General features: G+C 48.1%; 1 protein-coding gene across 7 annotated transcripts in view; it reads left to right on the forward strand.

The window, feature by feature from the left end:
• The window catches only part of TBL1X (transducin beta like 1 X-linked), a 227,141-nt gene that overhangs the window by 67,308 nt on the left and 141,225 nt on the right, over window positions 1–18,608 (forward strand). For 5 of the 7 annotated variants that reach the window (XM_049704929.1, XM_012531503.3, XM_033420229.2 and 2 more), the window contains exon 2: window positions 17,761–17,835. The gene's annotated coding sequence lies outside the window, so the exon portion shown is untranslated. Of the gene's footprint in view, window positions 1–12,839; window positions 12,991–17,760; window positions 17,836–18,608 lie in introns of those variants that run through there. The other 2 variants (XM_033420226.2, XM_033420223.2) reach the window with 2 other exon arrangements.

An 18,608-nucleotide genomic window follows, 5' to 3' on the forward strand; every position in this document is an offset into this window, starting at 1 on the left:
GGACACGGGCCATCTGTCCCTGTTTAGCTTGGACCATGGAGGTTAAGGATGTGGATTCATGGTGCTCGCGTGTCATAAGCACGTGCTGTGCCAGGTGCTCAGCCGGCTTGGAGGCGTAGAGAACAGGCACATTGCTCCCCTTGAGTCTTCGGAGAGGCGGGCATGGTGCCAGTGGCCCCCATTGCAGGGGCAGAGCTGGGATGAGGGTACGGGTGTTGCCGTGTGCCCTGAGAAGGACCTGCTGGACGTGTGGGTGCAAGGCCCTTAGGTGAGGGAGCAGGGCAGGTGTGTGAGGCCCCGAGTGGGCAGGGCCACGTCCCGCAAAGCTGGGCCCAGCCTGCCGAGGGGGCCTCGACTGTGCCTCCGTTTGGGGCTGTGAATCTCGTGGTTAAATTTCTCTTGGCTACGAGGTCACATGTTTCTGGTTTGGGTGTTTTAGGAAAAAGAGAGTGGAGGCATTTAGGGACTGGGCTGACCCCCTCGTCTTTGAGGAAGGAAGATGCCATGGCCTTTCTGTGCAGTGGACGAGGGACCGGTCTAGGACTCTGCTGCCGCGTAGCTGTGGGATCTTGTGAAAATCATCTGGCCTCGGTCTGTTTATTTGTGATTTGGGGATTGTCGTCCGTGTGAGGATTAGACTGGGTAAGAGTCTAGAGTTGAGCAGGAGTTGGTGTGCCTTCCGAGGCAGGCTCCCGTGAGTAGCAGCTGGCCGGGCTCGCCTTCACTTCTGGGGCTCAGGATCGCTGCAGCCCGAACCGTGAAGTGCGCAAGGCGGAGCCCATCTATGCCGCTTCCTTGACCACAGCTCCGTACAGACGGTGAGGTGGAGGCCCGAGGCCTCCAGAAACAGGCAGACGTGTGGATTGGCCTAAAGCACAGCAAGGCTACTACCACCGGTCAGCGTTGTGAAAATGAACACTGCTGTTTCCAATCTCTGTTCCTGCCGCCACGCCTTACTCTTGTGTCACGTCTCATAGACTCCAGGTTCTTTTCCCATTTCTCAAGTTGGTCCTTGGTACTTGAGGTAGGCAGAGCCATGGCCCTCGAAGGACGTCCCAGGCCTGATGCTGGAGCCTGTGAACGTGTGACCTCACACGGCAAAAAGGACTTTGCAAATGTGATTCCAGGGTCTCCAGGTGGGGCCGTGATCCTCCTGAGCCCAGAGTTGCCGTCACCACAGAGGAGCGTCAGAGTGGACGAGGGGGGTCAGCATCAGAGAGGGGATGTGTCCAGTGAGGCACAGGTTGGAGTGATGTGGGCCCATGTGCCCAGGAAGGTGGGCGGCCTCCAGAGGCTGCACAGGGTCAGGACCCAGCCTCTCCCCTCCCTGGTGCCTCTAGAAGGAGCACAGCCCCGTGACCCACTGTTGACTCCTGACCTCCAGAGTGTAACACAGTCAGTCTGTGTTGCTTAAAGCTGCTGAGTGTGTGGTCATTTGCTGCACCAGCCATAGCAAACTGAGATAGGGGACACACCCGTCTAGGTGCTACAGTCAGGAGTTTCATACGCAGGGTCGAAGGGGTTTAGCTAGCAAGCGGTAGGAGGTCGGGGTCCAGGCCTTTGCTTCCTCCTCTCGCGCTGAGAAACAGCCTGGCGGCGTTTGCTGTCGCCGTTTTCCTTGATCCTGACTCTGCCCAGTGGGACGTGTGCTGCCAAGATTGACCAGATGTGACCATGTTCTTTTGCAGAACCTGGGAAAAATAATAGCCCTACAAAATTCTGATTTTATAATGATGGTTCAGTCCGACATAGAAGAGTTCTTTCACAGAAGTGAGCTGACATCAAAGTGTCTGAGTTCCATATGTCCTTTTTTTTTTTCTTCTTTTTAAAGCAGTGCTGAAATTTACACCATCTGGAAGAAGCCCAACGACAGGTTTATTAGCTACTGGGCAATTTAAAAATATATACTTTACTGTCATTCTTGAAGCTTTTGTCACGTGTGACACCAGAAAATTGAATTTCTTAATCCACTTATATTGAACTTAAAATCCACTTAAACTAGGGCTTCAGGTGTTAGGATGCTTGAGTCCTAATAAGCAGATACCCTAGTGAGTTTCGTCTTCTGGATTCTGTTGTGACCATAAGAAGAAATGTTTTACGTGTTCAGTTTTCATCGCAAACCGGCTGAAAATCATGTTATGTATAAATAAGAGTTGATTCAATAAACCTTACTGTTCAGGTGTAATTTGAATGAGAAAGCCTGTCTGCAGGCCTCTTACCAACTTAAATTATGCAAATTAGGCGTTTGATATTCGAGGCAGTGAGCTTATTTAAACCCTTTGTAACAGAGCAAACGGAGAATTTTCATTTTTTAATAAAATTGGAAGTTGTCTCTGGATTCTTGATTGTGTGGTAACAGTGCAGCTGTGTATTTTGTTGTACATTTGCGCACGTACACATAGGCAATCTTTGCTTGAAGGATCTCAGAAGGGTTTTTTTAAAAAACGGCTTTCTTGAGGCATACTTGACATACCCAAATCCACCTGTTGTCATGTTCAATTCAGTGATTTTTAGTAAATTTACAGAGCTGTGCAGACATCGCCACAATTCAATTTTAGAACATTTATCACCTAAAAAGAATCCCTCTGTCCGTTGGCACTACTCCCCTACCCATGAAGCCCCTGGCAGCACAATCTGTTTTGCGTCTCTGTGGATTTGCCTGTTCTGGACATTTCAAACAAGTGGAATCATACAATATGTATCTTTTGTGTCTGACCTTTCATTTAGTGTACTGCTTTCTTAAATTTATTTATTTTTGGCTGCACTGGGTCTTTGTTGCTGCGTGCGGGCTCTCTCTAGTTGCGGCGAACGGGGGCTACTCTTCGTTGCGGCGCGCAGGCTTCTCGTTGTGGTGGCTTCTCGTTGCGGAGCACGGGCTCTAGGCGTGCGGGCTTCAGTAGTTGTGGCACGTGGGCTCAGTAGTTGTGGCGCACGGGCTCAGTTGCTCCCGCGGCACGTGGGATCTTCCCGGACCAGGGCTCGAACCTGTGTCCCCTGCATTGACAGGCTGATTCTTAACCACTGCGCCATCCGGGGAGTCCTTAGTAAACTGCTTTCAGAGTTTATTCGTGTGGTTGCGTGAATCAATACTTCACTCTTTTTTTATTGTTGAATGATATTTTGTTGTTACGAATGTACCACATTTTGCTTATTCACTCATCAGTTGATGGGTGTGTGGGCCGTTTCCACTTTTTGGCTATTATGAATGAGCTGCTGTGAACATTGTTTATAGGTTTTTGTGTAGACGTATGTTTTCACTTCTCTTACGTATATTCCTCAGAGTGGAATTGCCGGGCCATATGGCCACTCCGTGTGTAACTTTCTGAGGAACAGCCAGACCGTTCTCCAAAGTGGCTGTGTCGTTTTCCGTTTCTACCCACGACGTGTGAGCGTTCCAGTTTCTCTACATCCTCACCAGCACTTGTCATCATCTCTCAAAGAACTTCCTGAACCTCAGTTATAAGGCCCACAGCGTCGCTTGCTGAGTAGGAAAGGAGGGCTTTTCATTGCCTGCTTTAAAGGTCCCGAGTTCCTTGAAGAAAGGAGCCGAGCGGATCTTCTGTGTCTCTGTAGGTAATGAGCATCTCATAAAGCTTGGTCTGAGCACATGGGAGAGTAAAGGAATTAACGAGTGATGCCCAACAGAGGAAGAAACGGTGGGCACTGACACCCCCCCCCACCCGCCCCGAGGCCGCAGAGACTCGGGGCTCGGGCACAGAGGATGAGTCAGGACGGGCGAGCCCATTCGCAGAGCCCCGCCTGGCTTGGACTCTACAGGGACGGGCCGAGGGGTGGCGCGCCGGGAAGGAGAGCGCAGGTTTTCAGAACAGAATCCTCATCGGGGAGTAGACGGCACGGCCATAGGGCACGAAACCTGGCACTGCAGGGGCCACAGGGAGTTGGGGCCAGGTGCTGAGGAAGTGAGGCCCCGACGGGGGTGCGGTGAGGGAGCCCCCCTGGAGAGGCATGACACTTAAGGAGGTGCTCACCCTCGGGGTCCCCACTCACCTCCCCCTCATGCCACCCGGAGTGACAGAAGTCCTCCCTGCAGCCAGCATTGGTGCAGCAGCTTCTCACGCAGCTATAGAGACCACACGTGGATCGCACCGTACGTTCCCTGACGCCCAGATTATAATCCCTCTTAAACGGGTTATAGTACACAGGGAACTGGTATTCGGCAAGCAGAAGGCTGTGTTTGTTTCCTGTGGTTCCTGGAACAAATGACCACACACGTAGTGGCTTCAGGTGACTTACATTTAGTAGTTCACAGTTCTGGAGGTCACAAGTCCAGCACGGGTGTCGCTGGACCAAAATTGAGGTGTCTGCAGGGACACTTATTTTCTGGAGGCTCTAGGGGAAATGTTTGTCTTGTTTTGTTTTCTGTTGCCTTTCCCAGCTTCCAGAAGACGCCTGTGTTCCTTGGCCCCTGGCCCCTTACTCCCTCTTCAAAGCCAGCCATGGCCGAGTCTCACATTGCATTGCTTGGACACTGGCTGTCCTGAAACCCTCTTCCCCACTAAAAGGACTCCCCTGATTACTTTGGGCCACCTGTATAATCCAGGATAACTGTTTTTTGTAGGGTCAGATTAGCGACCTGGATTCCATCTGTGCAGTTAATTTCCCCCGCTCCAGGGAACCTGCCATATTCACAGGTTCTGGGGATTAGTATGGGCACAACTGGGGTGCGGAGGGATGACTCTGCTACCATAGAGGGCATCGGTTACAGTAGTTTAACAGCTTATTCTTGACGTGGTATTAGTCCCTGCCTCCTGCTTTCCTGGCTGTGTAGGAACCAGGGGTTCAATCAGGAGCTGCAAGGTGTGAGCTGGGTGTTTTCTGGAGCAGTGCTGTCATCCATTACGTATTTCCAGAGCAGTGCTGTCATCCATTACGTATTTCCGGAGCAGTGCTGTCATCCATTACGTATTTCCGGAGCAGTGTTGTCATCCATTACGTATTTCCGGAGCAGTGCTGTCATCCATTACGTATTTCCGGAGCAGTGCTGTCAGCCATTACGTGTTTTGAGTGATGCGTTAGGGTCACACCTTTGGTTTAGGAAGATTTATGTGCGGCTTTGCAGAGGGAAAGACGAGGCAGGGGGAAGTTGTATGCACTCATCCCGAGGCTGATTGGGGAGTGGCAGTGGGCGTGGAGAGAGGTGACGTTTAGGGATGCTCTGTGCATAAAACTTGGGGCCCGATTGATGGATTGTTGGGAGGGGGTCAGAAAAGGTCAAGGGATGAGTCCAAGGTGAGAGCAGCAAAGCTCTGGGCCTGGATGTGAAGGGTAACAATTGGTGAGGCATAGGACATAGTCAAGAGAGACTGGGAGAAGATGGACATTTACATTTGAAGTAGTGACCTTTGGGGACTGGACAGGGACCCAGGTTGAGACTGAAGCAGGCAGAGGAAATACTGCCTTGGAAGAAGAGAGCTTTGGCGCTCCCTGCGAAGAGGGCCACCGTGTTAGATGACCTTACAAGAGAACAGAGCTGCAGGAAAAAGAAATTCAAGGGTGGGGTGTTGGGGAAATGCCTACCTTTAGTGGATCGAGGATGAAGAAGAACCAGAGAAATGATCTGAGAAAGAGATTGACTCATCGGACGTGTGTTTATTGAGTGGCTCCTACTTGCCAGGCGTGGGTGAACTAAAAGCAGAGGCAGGTCCTGCCCTCGTGGAGCCTGCAGTCCAGCTGGATTGCTCTGGACCCATTCACTTGGATAACTGTGGCCGTTACATGAGCCAGTGGAGGAGAGGGTTATGGAAACAGTAATGCCAGGTGTCCCCGAGGAGCGGGAAGGATGAGGCCTGGTCCTTACACTTCTTGGCTGTGTGGAAGGAGTGGATTATTTCAGGACAGCAGAGTAGGAAGCTTCCTCTCACAGTTCACATGGTTCTGACCGAGGGTCGTTTCCACCAGCTCCGCTGTGTTAGGAGCTCCAGGTTTAGTAACTTCCCTTTTCTTGATACAGAAACCCATGTCTGGGACCTTAGCGTTCCTAGCTGGTTGTTCTGAAACCTAGGCCATCTTGCTTGTTGACTCGAGCGGCCGTATAATTTATTGTCCAAATTGGGGCACTTCTGAGAGGGAAAGGCAGCACTGTTAATAATTACCTTGGGACAACGGGGATCAGCCAGGATCGTCTCCAACAGAAAGACAGATGAATGCATTGCTGTCCCGAAATAAAGGTCATGGTTAGCTCATGATGTTTTTCCTGAAGTTCTCAACTCGAATTTGTGGAAAAGTTTTAATGCCACATATTTTGTAATTATTTCTCAGGAAGCCTGGAGCTTTGTTCACACACATACCAGGCATGGTTCACGTGTCCTGTGTGGTGCTATTCTGCAAATACCTTTAGACCCCATTGTGATTAACAGAAACATAAACAATTTCAAAGGCACCTTGGAATTTACTGCCATTATGTAGTCTTGCTATTAGGTGTTTTCCCTTAAACATCAGGTAATAAATTGCAGCTTTGTTTTTTAATTTTTAAAAGATTTTTGGCTGCACTGGGTCTTCGTTGCTGTGTGCGGGCTTTCTCTAGTTGCGGCGGGCTTTCTCTAGTTGTGGCGAGCAGGGGCTACTCTTCGTTGCGGTGCGCGGGCTTCTCACTGCGGTGGCTTCTCTTGTTGCGGAGCACGGGCTCTAGGCGCGCAGGCTTCAGTAGTTGTGGCACGCGGGCTCAGTAGTTGCGGCTCACAGGCTCTAGAGCGCAGGCTCAGTAGTTGGCGCACGGGCTTAGTTGCTCCGCGGCATGTGGGATCTTCCCGGACCGGGGCTCGAACCCGTGTCCCCTACATTGGCAGGCGGATTCTTAACCACTGCGCCACCAGGGAAGCCCCAGCTTTCTTTTCTTTAGTGTAGGTGGTTCGCAAAAGTTTTTGACACTTAAAAAATGGTTCTCCTTGTTTTATTGGGGCATTGCTTACAATACCAAGCAATTGAACGCAGTGGTGAAAATCACAGGATGATCTCGCCCATACAGTCGGTTACTAGGCAACCATTAGAAACAATACTGTAGAAGTGGTATATTTATTGGCACCGAAATGTGTTTACAATATACTGTCATGTGTTTCTGTGACCCCAGGAGACCCGCCACCCAGTTGGGACTTGGAACACTTCTAAGACGTAGCTTTGGAGTAAACTGGGCTGTGCGGAGACCTACATGCTGCTACCATACTGTTATCCACTTGTAAATTTGATTTACTGAGCTGTGCTTTGGTGCTGTGTGGTTATCTAACGCCGAGGGTTATTTTAAAAGTGACCCAATGAAGATCTGGTGGACGGCATTTACTGAGGGTAGAGTTGTACCGAGTCCACAGTTTCCTCTCTGGGACCCATGGGAGAGATTTTACACGTGCATCAAACTCTAGAGGCTGTGTTTTTGATATTTGTGTCTCCTTCATTTTTTGGATACTGTCAGTCAGGCATCTAATTATATTTGTTTCTTTGAATCGATGTCTAGGAAACTCAGAGTCTGATTTATAGAGTTCCCTTCCAACTGATGTAACGTTGTGTCTGACGGCGAACTTTGGGTCCTGTCCTCACCTTTCTCAGCTTGGTCTCATTTTTTCGTGCCATTCTCTTCTGTTTGCCCTAATTGACCCAGTTCATTATGTTATTTTTGCTATGTTGTGCGTGTGTGTGTGTTTGGGACCCACCTCCAATCTTTTTCTTCTTTTCTTTTCCCAGGTGGGAAATGATGAGGTATTTTAGTGACTGAGAGAGTGCGGTGTCTTCTTGGAAGTTGTTGGCTTACAGTGGCCTTTGAATTCTGATGCGCCAGCAGCATCTTACTTTAATGCGGCTGCTTCCTGCTAAAGTCCATCGGGGCAAAGTGTATGTCTAAATTTAGTACGATGAGGACAGTGTCAGAAGCAGCTGCTGAGCAGACCCCAGTTAAACTGTTGAGGCCTTTCAGGCGTGAAAATTAAAGTTCTTTAGAAACCAGTCTATGAAAGAAAGACTCATAACAATTAACAAAAGTCCTGAATCATTTAATTTTACTGGGGGAAAAAAGCCATTAAAAAATAAATTCCTGGGCTTAAAGGTACATTGAATGGAGCGGAAAAGAAATTCCTTTTCTATCTCCACCAGAGTGGTAGAGCACTTTCCGCTAAACTCCATTGAAAACTGGGCCTCAGAGCCCTGATTATGCTTCATAACTTTAGTTGAAAAGCAGGAAATGAAATCAAGGTTATTGAAGTAAAAGTTCTTCTGGGTCTCCCGCTAAACGAGTGTAAAGAATTAGTGCAGGAAGAATAGCTATTTCTCGATTTTATGAGAAGGAAGGATTTGGAGTGACTTTCCTGGATCATTTCAGGGCCTTGGCTATTCCCCGGTAATAACAGCCAGTGGTAATGGCCTCTGATTAAGAGCTTTGATGGGCCAGGAGCTGTGCTGTGTGTTTTACAATCAGGGTCTCTCTTCCTCCCGACAGTCGTGTAACGTAGGCGCCCTTCGTCCGGTTTTTACAGGGAGAGCGAAGTACGAGGCTCACAGGTTCTTGTCTGGGGCACACGTATACTTGGTGACGAGGCTGTAAGCTCATTCTGGAATGTGTGGACCACGGTGGTGAAAGGAGTTTTATCCAATACTTAGGTGGTGTTCTGTCTGTGCCAGGGAGGGTTCTCTGTCCTTTCTGTGCGTGTGCATGGTGGGGGCCACCCCTGATGTTGTTGTGAGGGTTCAGTCAGTTACCTGGAGCTGGAGGCGTGGGGAAGCCTGGCCCGAGGATGCATACAGCCGGCCAGGGGTGGATTGTCCCAGCCCTTCTGGTCGCAGCTCCCCAACTCGTAGTTGCCAGGCCAAGTGCATCCTGGGTAGAATAACAGGACATGTCCGTATCCCAGCCAGAAGAGCTGCTAAGGCCGAGCTGCATCTCAGTTCTCACTTTCACTATGGGACCCGAGGGGTGTGCCTGGAAGAAATGCCCCTGGCAACAAGGCGTGGGTTCAGTGGGGAGCCTGCAGACAGGGTGAGGAGGACAGGTGACTTGTAGATGCTACCGGCGATACGGTTCTCAGGGTTGAACGCCTGCGTTCTCTCAAAGGCGCAAGGCTGGAGAATGTGAAACCAGTTAGGAGAGCTTGTTAACAGCCGGGGCAGAAGATTGGGGGTCGGGGGTGAGGCACGGCAGGGCCAGACAGAGTCTGTGGGGTGCGTGAGGCAGCTGTAGACAGACTGGAGACGTGTTTGTTAGCTGAACTGCCTGAGCTGGCTGGTGATGGAGAAGCCCTCCGTTTCAGCCCCAGGTGTGGCCACCTGAAACGTCTCCAGACGTCACCAGACATCTCTTGGAGACCGCAGTCATCCCCAGCTGGGAGCCACTGGTCTAAAGACTTGGGGGCAGAACTGACCCTCAGTGCACACTGAAACAGAATTCCTAGTGACCCAACACCTCCCAGTCGTTAATTTGACAAATAAAAAAAATTTTTCGCCACTTTTGGGAAAGGCTGGGGTTTAAGTCATTTTGAGGGCATCTTGTTTCCAGAGGGGGAAGGATCAGAGAGCTGCATAGTTTCGGTCTCTGCCTTATGAGGTTTCTTGAGAGTCTTTCAGTATGGTGAAGCTCTAGTGTATTTGTGGGAGAGTGTTGGGTGTTTTGGTTTTAGTTTAAAATTTTTGTTTTTACCTAGGACATCTTTCTGATCTCCTAAATAGGGAGGTTGACACTTGAAGGAGCACTTTGGTTTGTGAATAGCAAGATGTGTTTGTGTGCCTGTTTGTGTGTGTGTGTGCGTGTGTTTTAATACTCTGTTCTTGCATTAGCTGAGCGTTGCCATTGGTGTCCTAGATTTTGAGGTATTTAGGTAAGCACAGAGTTGAATTTAATTGTTTTCCCAAAGGGATTTGCTTGCTGTGTTGTTAAATGAAATTGAGGACGGTACACTTGCCCTTTCCAGGTGAGGGTTGGGGGAGTAGGATGTGTTTGCACATCAGAGAAACTGAAACCTGAACACCAGGACCATATGGCGTTCAGAAACTGCTGTGATAATTTCAGTGAATAAATAACGTGCTTGACAGTTACATTTAAAAGTACGCTTAGTACTCATTGCAGAATGTGGAGAGAGTGCTTTGGGAGTTGAGGACGAGATTCATTGGCATTCTTTTCTACCCCATGGTACCCTCACTGTGTCATCTATAGACCAGAAATTGATGTGTCACCTGAAGATTATATTGATAGTTTGGTGTTATATCTGCGGGGAGATATTCAGATTGCTGTTGGTTGACAACTTGCTGAATAAGAAAGATCATGCTTTCCTAATAGTTTATTTATCTTTTAATAAATTTATTTATTTATTTATTTTTGGCTGCGTTGGGTCTTTGTTGCTGCACGCGATCTTTCTCTAGTTGCGGCGAGCGGGCTTCTCATTGCGGTGGCTTCTCTCGCTGCGGACGGAGCACGGGCTCTAGAGCGCAGGCTTAAGTAGTTGTGGCTCGCGGGCTCTAGAGAGCAGCCTCAGTAGCTGTGGCGCAGGGGCTTAGTTGCTCCGTGGCATGGGGCATCTTCCCGGACCAGGGCTCGAACCCGTGTCCCCTGCATTGGCAGACGGATTCTTAACCACTGCGCCACCAGGGAAGTCCCTATCCTAATACTTTAATGTATCATCTTTAAACGTTGTGATTCTTTTTCTCTCACTAAATAAAATTTCATGCCACTGAATAAAATTTAACGCTTACAAACAAATATTGTGCGACTGATACCTTATTAAAGTTTTTCGTGTTTTTTTTCCGTTGATACTAGCTCTGGATGGATTATATAATTGTAAGCCCAACTGGGTCATGTTACGTTACCTCTCTCATACCAGATTTTCATGTGACAGGTCCTGTCTTGGTCTTTGTATATGGGATTTATTTGGCATATCGTGGTGTGAGTTGGGAAAGTGCTTTTCATTCGTCACGTGTGACGTGTGTATGGTTGAGTCTGCTGTCGTGGGGTGATGGGCAAATGACACACATGTCTGTATATATGTGCTCACATACATCAACGCATGCTCACAGTACTGATTTTGCCAATTCTACAAGCGTTAAGTACTTGTTGTTAGTGTCATAGCGCTTTAAAGAAGAAATCAAGTTTATATGTGTCTTGGTGAGTGTCGCTTTTTCTCCTCATTTGAATAACTCACACTTTTACGCTGAACTTCTAAGACCTGCAAGCCTAATAAAATGTCATTTTGCAGGAATGAATGGATATTAAATGACTTACCTGAAGAGTATATGAAGAAAATATGTTTCCCCATTGATTCTTAAATTAACAATGAATGATGTTTCCTGAATATTTATTTCCCTATACCTACAGTGCTACGTTTGTTTTTCTTCAAAGTTTAAAGAAGAAGAGTGACTTTCTTTGGGTTGTGATCGTGCTGTTTGCTTTGAAGGCACAGCTGTGGCATGCCGGCTATGTTCTGTACTCAGCCGTGATAAAGTGGTTCTCAGTGACTCTGATGAAACAAGAGGCTAGTTGGCTTTGTGGCAGGTGCATAGGACTTGTGCAGTTTGGCTTTGTGCTGTTTTCTGTCTCGGTTGTTGCTAACAGATAGGTGACAGTTTACGATATTTGTGACATTTGTTGAATGAGTAAGCGAATGAACGAATGCACAGAGAAGGCCTTGCGTGCTGTTCTAGTTTCTATCCCCTGGGGCATCCACTGTGCAGAAGCACTGTTTCTTGCCGAAGCATGTGTAGAGCGCCGTGGTCTACACCCAGGTGTGATGGGGTGAGGGCTCCCCGACTGCCGTCGTGAGGTGGCATTCAGAGAAGTTGCCATTAGCAGCCTGCCAGTTGTCTCGTGTTTTATTATTTTTTATGTTTCACTGCTATTTACTGCTATGATGCTGTGAGTACGGTACAAATTTCTGTTTTGTGAGGGACCTTCCTATCTCACCTCAGATGAAAGAGGGCCCTCGGTTGCCCTGTTCACACACTGGGTGTAATAAAATCCAGTCTTAGGTGCGGAGGGCTGCTCCTGCTTGTGTGATATCATTCTGAAAGGTCCTCAAGTTCTTAACGAGGAAGGAGGCCCTAAGGAATTAAATCACAGAACCTTACATTGGAAATAGTAACGGCGGGGATTTGGAAATTGCCCTCAGGTTTTTCTTCTGAACTCGTGTCTAACGTCATCTCGGGGTGGGTGCTGTCGGCACTGATGTTCCATCGCTGTCTTTTCTTCCTCTGTGTCGTAGTCTTTAGATCTGTGCTGTCACATAGGGTAGCCACTGGCCACGTGTGGCTCTTTAAATTAAATGAATTAAAATTAAATTCAGTGTAAAAGTCAGGCCCTCAGTCGTACTGGCCACATTTCAACTGCTCAGTAGTCACACGTGGCTAAATGAAGACCTTTCTAGACAATGAAGGTACAGTGCGGAAAGCTTTATCAGATGGGAGATGGTTAGCTAGATTTTTGCCTAACAGGTATTCCAGGAAAGAGAGGGAGGGGAAAATACCTCAAGTCTGAAGAAGAGAAATTTCAAACCAAGTGACTAGAGCAGTGAATAAAAATTCAGCCCATCAAAAAAATTACTATATGAAGGCTCATCATCGTGTCATTTTAGAAAATCAGGGATAAAGGCAGTATCTAAGCACTTTCTGGATTTAAAAAAAAGTCATAGGAAGGATTTTGAATCAGAATGACATCATATTTCTTAAGTTAGAAAACAGACTGAGCTTAGAATTCTATGAAAATTTATTTTCACTCAGAATTTTGAAGTCATTCCCTCCCTGGTTGTTAATTAAGAGTAGCATAAAGTGGTTTTCCATGTTCAGGCTATCAGTATAATTTAGCTCTCATACATCACTTCTCAGGAAGCTACTAGAGAATGGGTCCCATCAGAACGAGAGAGTAATCCAAGAAAGGGGAAGATTTGGGGTCCCGGAAACAGAAGGAGGTGGAAGGAATTCTCAGGATGCTGGTGTGATCTCGGGGCCTCTGCTCTGAGCCGACCCACCTCTGACAAGTACAGACTGGAGCAGAGACCAGAGGAAGGTCTGGTGTGTATACATTTGGGGAGAGGGGGGTGGGGGTGAGGGCAGGATAGACATGGAACTGACAGATTATCCGAGTTAAAAATTGAAAGGTTGTGGAGGGTGTTGGAGGAATTATCAAAGAAAATAAAAACAGAGGCAACTAATAATCCCAGGAAAATGTAAGAGTTGCATAAGAAAGGAATCATAATCACACTGTACTGCTTGCTCAGCGGTGCCGATTCCATTGCCAAAGTAATCCGTGTGCCGTCTAGATTTAACCCCCCAAATGTTATACTGTTGGGGAAACGTGGGAGGGTAAGTCCAGGATTGGTGATTGGAATTTAAAAAACCAAAATTCCTCTTCCATGTGTGAGAAGATCAAGTTAAGTGGTATCTGATGTTGATAGGATACATTATAAGCAGCTTACTTAGAAACATGGGAGTCCGTACTAGGCAGCACTGCCAACAACAGAAGCAGTTCTAAGGTTTGAAAGTGGTTGCTCTGTGAAGTAGCGTTGAGGATAGCTGGTGCTGGAAAGCTTGCAGTGAAAAAGGAGGAGTCTTTCGCCTCCCCTGTGTGCGTGTATCACTTTGAAAAGAATAAAAATGGTTTGGAAAATGGAAGTATACAGTATATATACCTTGGGCAGAATTATAGAAATTTTAGTACGGTTCAGGTTCGGGGTTCTCAGCCTTGGGGATACTGACATTTGATCCAAATCATTCTTTGCGGAGGGGGCGCTACGCTGCGTGCTGTGGGATGTTTCGCAGCCTCCCTGGCCTCACCAGATGCCAGTAGCATTCTTCCCCGGAGTCCTGGCAACTAAAAATGTTTCCACACGTTGCCCGGTGTCCCGGGGTTGGGGCAGGGGGGCGAAATCAGCGCCATTTGAGAAGCACCGATTTAAAGGATTTAAAATCTGGTATGGAATGAATCATCTCAATATATGAAAACACTGGTCAGCACAGTATGGGTAATGCAGGAAACAGCAGCTTCATCACGAAGAACTTGAACCCCATACGGAGCAAATGAAGTGCTTTGGAATTCTCTGGTGCGGTGAACCGCTGCAGCCCACCCGTGCCTTTGGGACCAGAATGTGTCTTAGCCCCTGGCTCTTGGCCCAGTTAATTCAGGGCTCAGTGAAAAAAAGAAAAGGAGTCAGGAGGAAACCGCGGCTCCTCTGCCATGCACCGTGGCTTTGGAAAACATACTTTAGATTTTTCACATTATTTTCAGGATGATACAACTGAATTTCTCCAGAGTGGGAATGTTAATCATTATGGCAACTTTGGGGGAAAAAATGCGCGCTTTGGATATATTTCTCTGCTCAGTTGGCTGCAGGACGAGATACATTCCTCCTGTCTCCCCCCTCCCCTCCCCTCTTCCCTCCCCCACCAGTTCTTTTGCAAGTTCTTGGTTCAGTTCCTTGCAAGGTGTTTTCCCTTAGAATTTACAAAGGAAGTCAACAGGAAAATGGTTCCTCAGGTTTTTTTTTTTTTTTTGATGTGGATGAAACCTCATAAATAATTTAATACCCTCATTTCACAGCTGAGGAATCTCTGGTTCAGAGAGTTTCCTATAATTAATTAGGAGCAAAGTGAGGCCTGTAACTCTGCTCTTTTTTTTTTTTTTAAACGTTTTCAGTTAAACAAATAAAATGCACGTTCACGGTAATGCTGTGGAAGGAAGGCAGAACAGGGCAGTGAAATGGATCCGGCCTCTGGCATGTTTTGTCAGCACTTCCATACAGTTCAGGGTTCTGAGCGTGATCTGCCAGGAGCGTGTGCCCTTCCTTGTCAGCTTAGATAAAATGAAACAAAAGAAGCCAGAAGCTCATGAGGGCCTCCTTAATTCCAATTCCTGATGGTCCAGACGGAGCCCCTGCGGGGGGGTAGGGGGTCTAGGATGATGCAGAAGCAAGTCAGAAAGGGAGGGCTCTGGTCCTCCAGTCTCCCCGCTTTTGTTGGGGGCAGTCCTGGAGCCAGGATGCACAACCACTGCAGCTGTCCTTACACTGGTGGCCCAAAGAGTGACGTTGGTCCATAGTGCTCGGGCGGCTCCTTCCTCCCTCTGCTGGACTGAGGCAGCCGCATTCTCTCCACGGACCGGCCCTCCGGTACTCTTGTTTGCTGTCAGCATCCTCATTCCTAAGTACCACGATAGCAGAGCATCCCCCGGCCGGTATTTTGGGAGACCTCCGTACCTTGCTCTTGCTCCCGTTCGTTGCCCCCAGCACCACTCAAGCAGTAGCCCCTTTCTCTTGTACGTTGCCGGACTTCTTGCGCCAACAAGTGCCACCTCCTCCGTGAAGCCTCTCTAGATTTCCTCCATGTGGAGAGACGGCGTGCCTGAGTCCTGGTCATCCTGTCAGCCGCAGTCGTCCTTGTACGCCATCTCAGTAGCAGTTATTTGCTAGTCTTTGCCTGATTTTTGAGAGACGGCTGTCACTAGAAGCCAAGGACACCACACTATTTTGGATTTCCTCCTACTTTGCTGTACTCTCCTCTGTCTCATTGGCCTGGTCCCTCTTAGGGTTCAGTGCTCAGTATATATAATATATATATAATCGACTATATTATATATATAGTCGATTATATAATATATAGTCGATTATATCACATATATAATCGACTATATATATTACCTATATGGTCGACTATATATATAACATATATAGTCAATTATATATGTTATATATATAGTCGATTATATATATATAATCTATTCTTTTTCAGATTCTTTTCCATTATAGGTTATTACAAGATATTGAATATAGTTCCCTGTGCTCTACAGTAGGTCCTTGTTCTTTATTTCATATATGGTAGTGTGTGTCTGTTAATCCCAAACTCCTAATTTATCCCTCCCCCCTTCTCCCTTGGGTAACTGTAAGTTTATTTTCTATGTCTGCGAGTCTGTCTCTGTTTTGTAAGTAAGTTCATTTATATCATTTATTTATTTTTTATTTATTTGTTTTTATTTACTTATTTTTGCTGTGCTGCACGGCTTGTGGGATCTTAGTTCCCTGACCAGGGATTGAACCCAGGCCCTCGGCAGTGAAAGCTCTGAGTCCTAACCACTGGACTGCCAGGGAATTCCCTGTATCCGTTTTTTAGATGCCACATGTAAGTGATAGCGTATGATACGTGTCTTCCTCAGTCTGACTTACTTCACTCAGCATGGTCATCTTGAGACCAGTGGTTCTCACAGGGGCGAGTATGCCCTCCAGGGGACACGGGCAGTGTGGGTCAGTTTTGGTTGTCACCTCTTGGGAGGATGGGGGACTCCTATCGGTGTCTAGTGGGAAGAGCCTGGGCTGCTGTCCAGGATCCTGCAGCGTAGAGGATGGCCCCACCGCAGACACAGCGGTCTCATCTAAGCGCCAGCAGTGCCGAGGATGAGAAGTCCTGCATCCGATGCTCCCATCCAGGCCCACGGCTTCAGAGGTCGTGGTTACTGCCGGACTTAACTCTGTGACTGTGACCTCTCCCACTTGCTGAGACCTGTGTGTTTAACCACCTAGTTAACAGCCTGCTTGGAGAGCCGATGGGCAGTTTCAAAGTTCACACCTTAAAAGACTCTTGATTTCTCTTGCGCTCAGCCTTCGTGCCTCCTGGGCAATGGCCCCACCTTCCAGGTTTTGCTCAAGCTCTGAACCTAGAAGCTGTCCTTGCTTCTTCCGTCCCCTCCCCAGCACATCTCCGCCCTACCGGTGCGTCCTCCGGGTCACACCTCCAGACACCTGAGACGCTGTGCGTCCCTCTCCATCTCGTCTCTCATCCTCCCCGCCTGCACTTTGTGAGCCACTGTGTTCCTCTGCTGAGCAAGAGATCCTCTGGGTTTTGTTCTAAGAACGATGGGAGCCCCTGAAGGTTGTTAAGTAGAAAGATGGTCACATTTTCTTTTCTCGTTCAGTCTGGCGCTGGGTGAAGGGAGGTCAAGAAGAAAGGATCAGACTCCTTTCCAAGGGCTGCAGAGTCCTCCGTGATCCAGGACCTGCGATCACTCACTTCTGCTGCCCAGTGCACTGGCCTTCCTCCCTGGCTCCCAGTCGCCAAGGTCGATCTCGCCACGGGACATTTGCACTTGCTGGCCACTGTCGCTCCCATTCAAGGGCTCCCTCCTCATAGAGCTCCATCCCAGGCCCCAGTGTAAACTCAGCTCCTTGTCTGCTGGTCACTTGTCTCCCACGACCAGTTTGAGCGTCATCACTTCTCTCCTGTTAAACGGTCTCGTTGTGAGTTTTCTGACGAGTTTACTGTCACTGATCTCCCCTCACTGAGATTCCCCCCATCCCCCCTTTTCACTCTCCGGCTGGGTAAGTGTCACATGACGGCAGACCTCAGGTGTCCCGGAAACCGGGGCAGCCCTGAGCAGCGCTTCTGCTTTCCACAGGACTGGGCGTGTCGTTCTCAGTAAGCATGTGCTGAGTTGCGTTGGATCTAGAAATACCTGTGTTGTCGCTTAGCGTGTTTTAGGATGCTGGAGAAAACTGAGAGATGGGGTAGATGTTTCAGTTACTGGAACTCCCTGCTGATGTGATCACAGTTGCTTCTCAGATAGTGAGACTTTTGAACAGCTTTGTGTGTGTGGACAGTCACATCATGTGCTTTACATAGAGACGTAAGCCTGCAGTTCACCGACGGTGGTTGTCTACCATCTGACGCTGTTATTATTTCAGCTTCCTAAGACCTCCTATTTCAGAAGTCTGCCTGCTTCGGGAACGGCTGAGAATGTATTCGAGATGTCTTCGTTGATATGTTTTGCCTGACTTTGGGTATTTTTTTCATTGACAGGTAACTGAAGACAGAAAACAGGCCTAAAAAATAAACCCTCGAGGGAAGAAGGGATTTGCCTACGTTTGGCTCTGAGTAAGTGGAATTGTAACAGGGATTCTTTCTTATTCCATAATGAATATCCTGTCAACCGCTCCACGTTTTCTGGGCTTAAAAATTAACTATTACTGTATGGCTGTATGTACCGGAAACAGGGATTTCCCAGGATTTCTTGTGAGAGGAGATTTGGTGACCAGAACATGCTTTCTGTCTGCGTCGGCACTTCGCAGCAAGCTCCTATGTTTTATTTAGCTCCTGGAAGTCAGAGATTTTAGGAGAGAGAAAGGGAGATGGTTGTTAAGGTGCGTGTGCTTTCGAGGGAGGCGTCGTCGCGGCTGTGTTTGCCCATGTGCATTTCAGGTACGTATTTTTCCAAAGATGGCTGATTTACAATAAACAGAGCTTTTTGACTCTCTTTCGCCTTTCACAGGCTCCCTTTGTCTTGCATGTGCCTCTCAGAATGTGTTTGGAAAATGACAGGCATCCACTGCTTGTGGACCAACCAGAATTTTCCATAAAAACCTCGTTTGGCACCATTGTGAGGCAACGTGGCCTGTGCTGTAGGCCCCTGGGGAGGCGTTTTCCTGCTGTCTGAGCCCCTTGTGGACTGTTGTGAGGGGTACAGAGAACCCAGACTCACCGAGAGCGGGGCCGTCTGGGTTCTGGGGTTGCCATCTTGGCTGCTGTATTTCACCCCGTTTACAGCGAGGCCCGATTCTCACCCACATCAAGAGTAGCCTTTTCAGACCACCTTTTATGAAAGTCTCCTGTTTCTGGGATGACCATCCTTTGAATCTGTTGCTTCTGGA

Source organism: Orcinus orca, chromosome X (assembly GCF_937001465.1).
Source record: "Orcinus orca chromosome X, mOrcOrc1.1, whole genome shotgun sequence".
NCBI lineage: Eukaryota > Metazoa > Chordata > Mammalia > Artiodactyla > Delphinidae > Orcinus > Orcinus orca.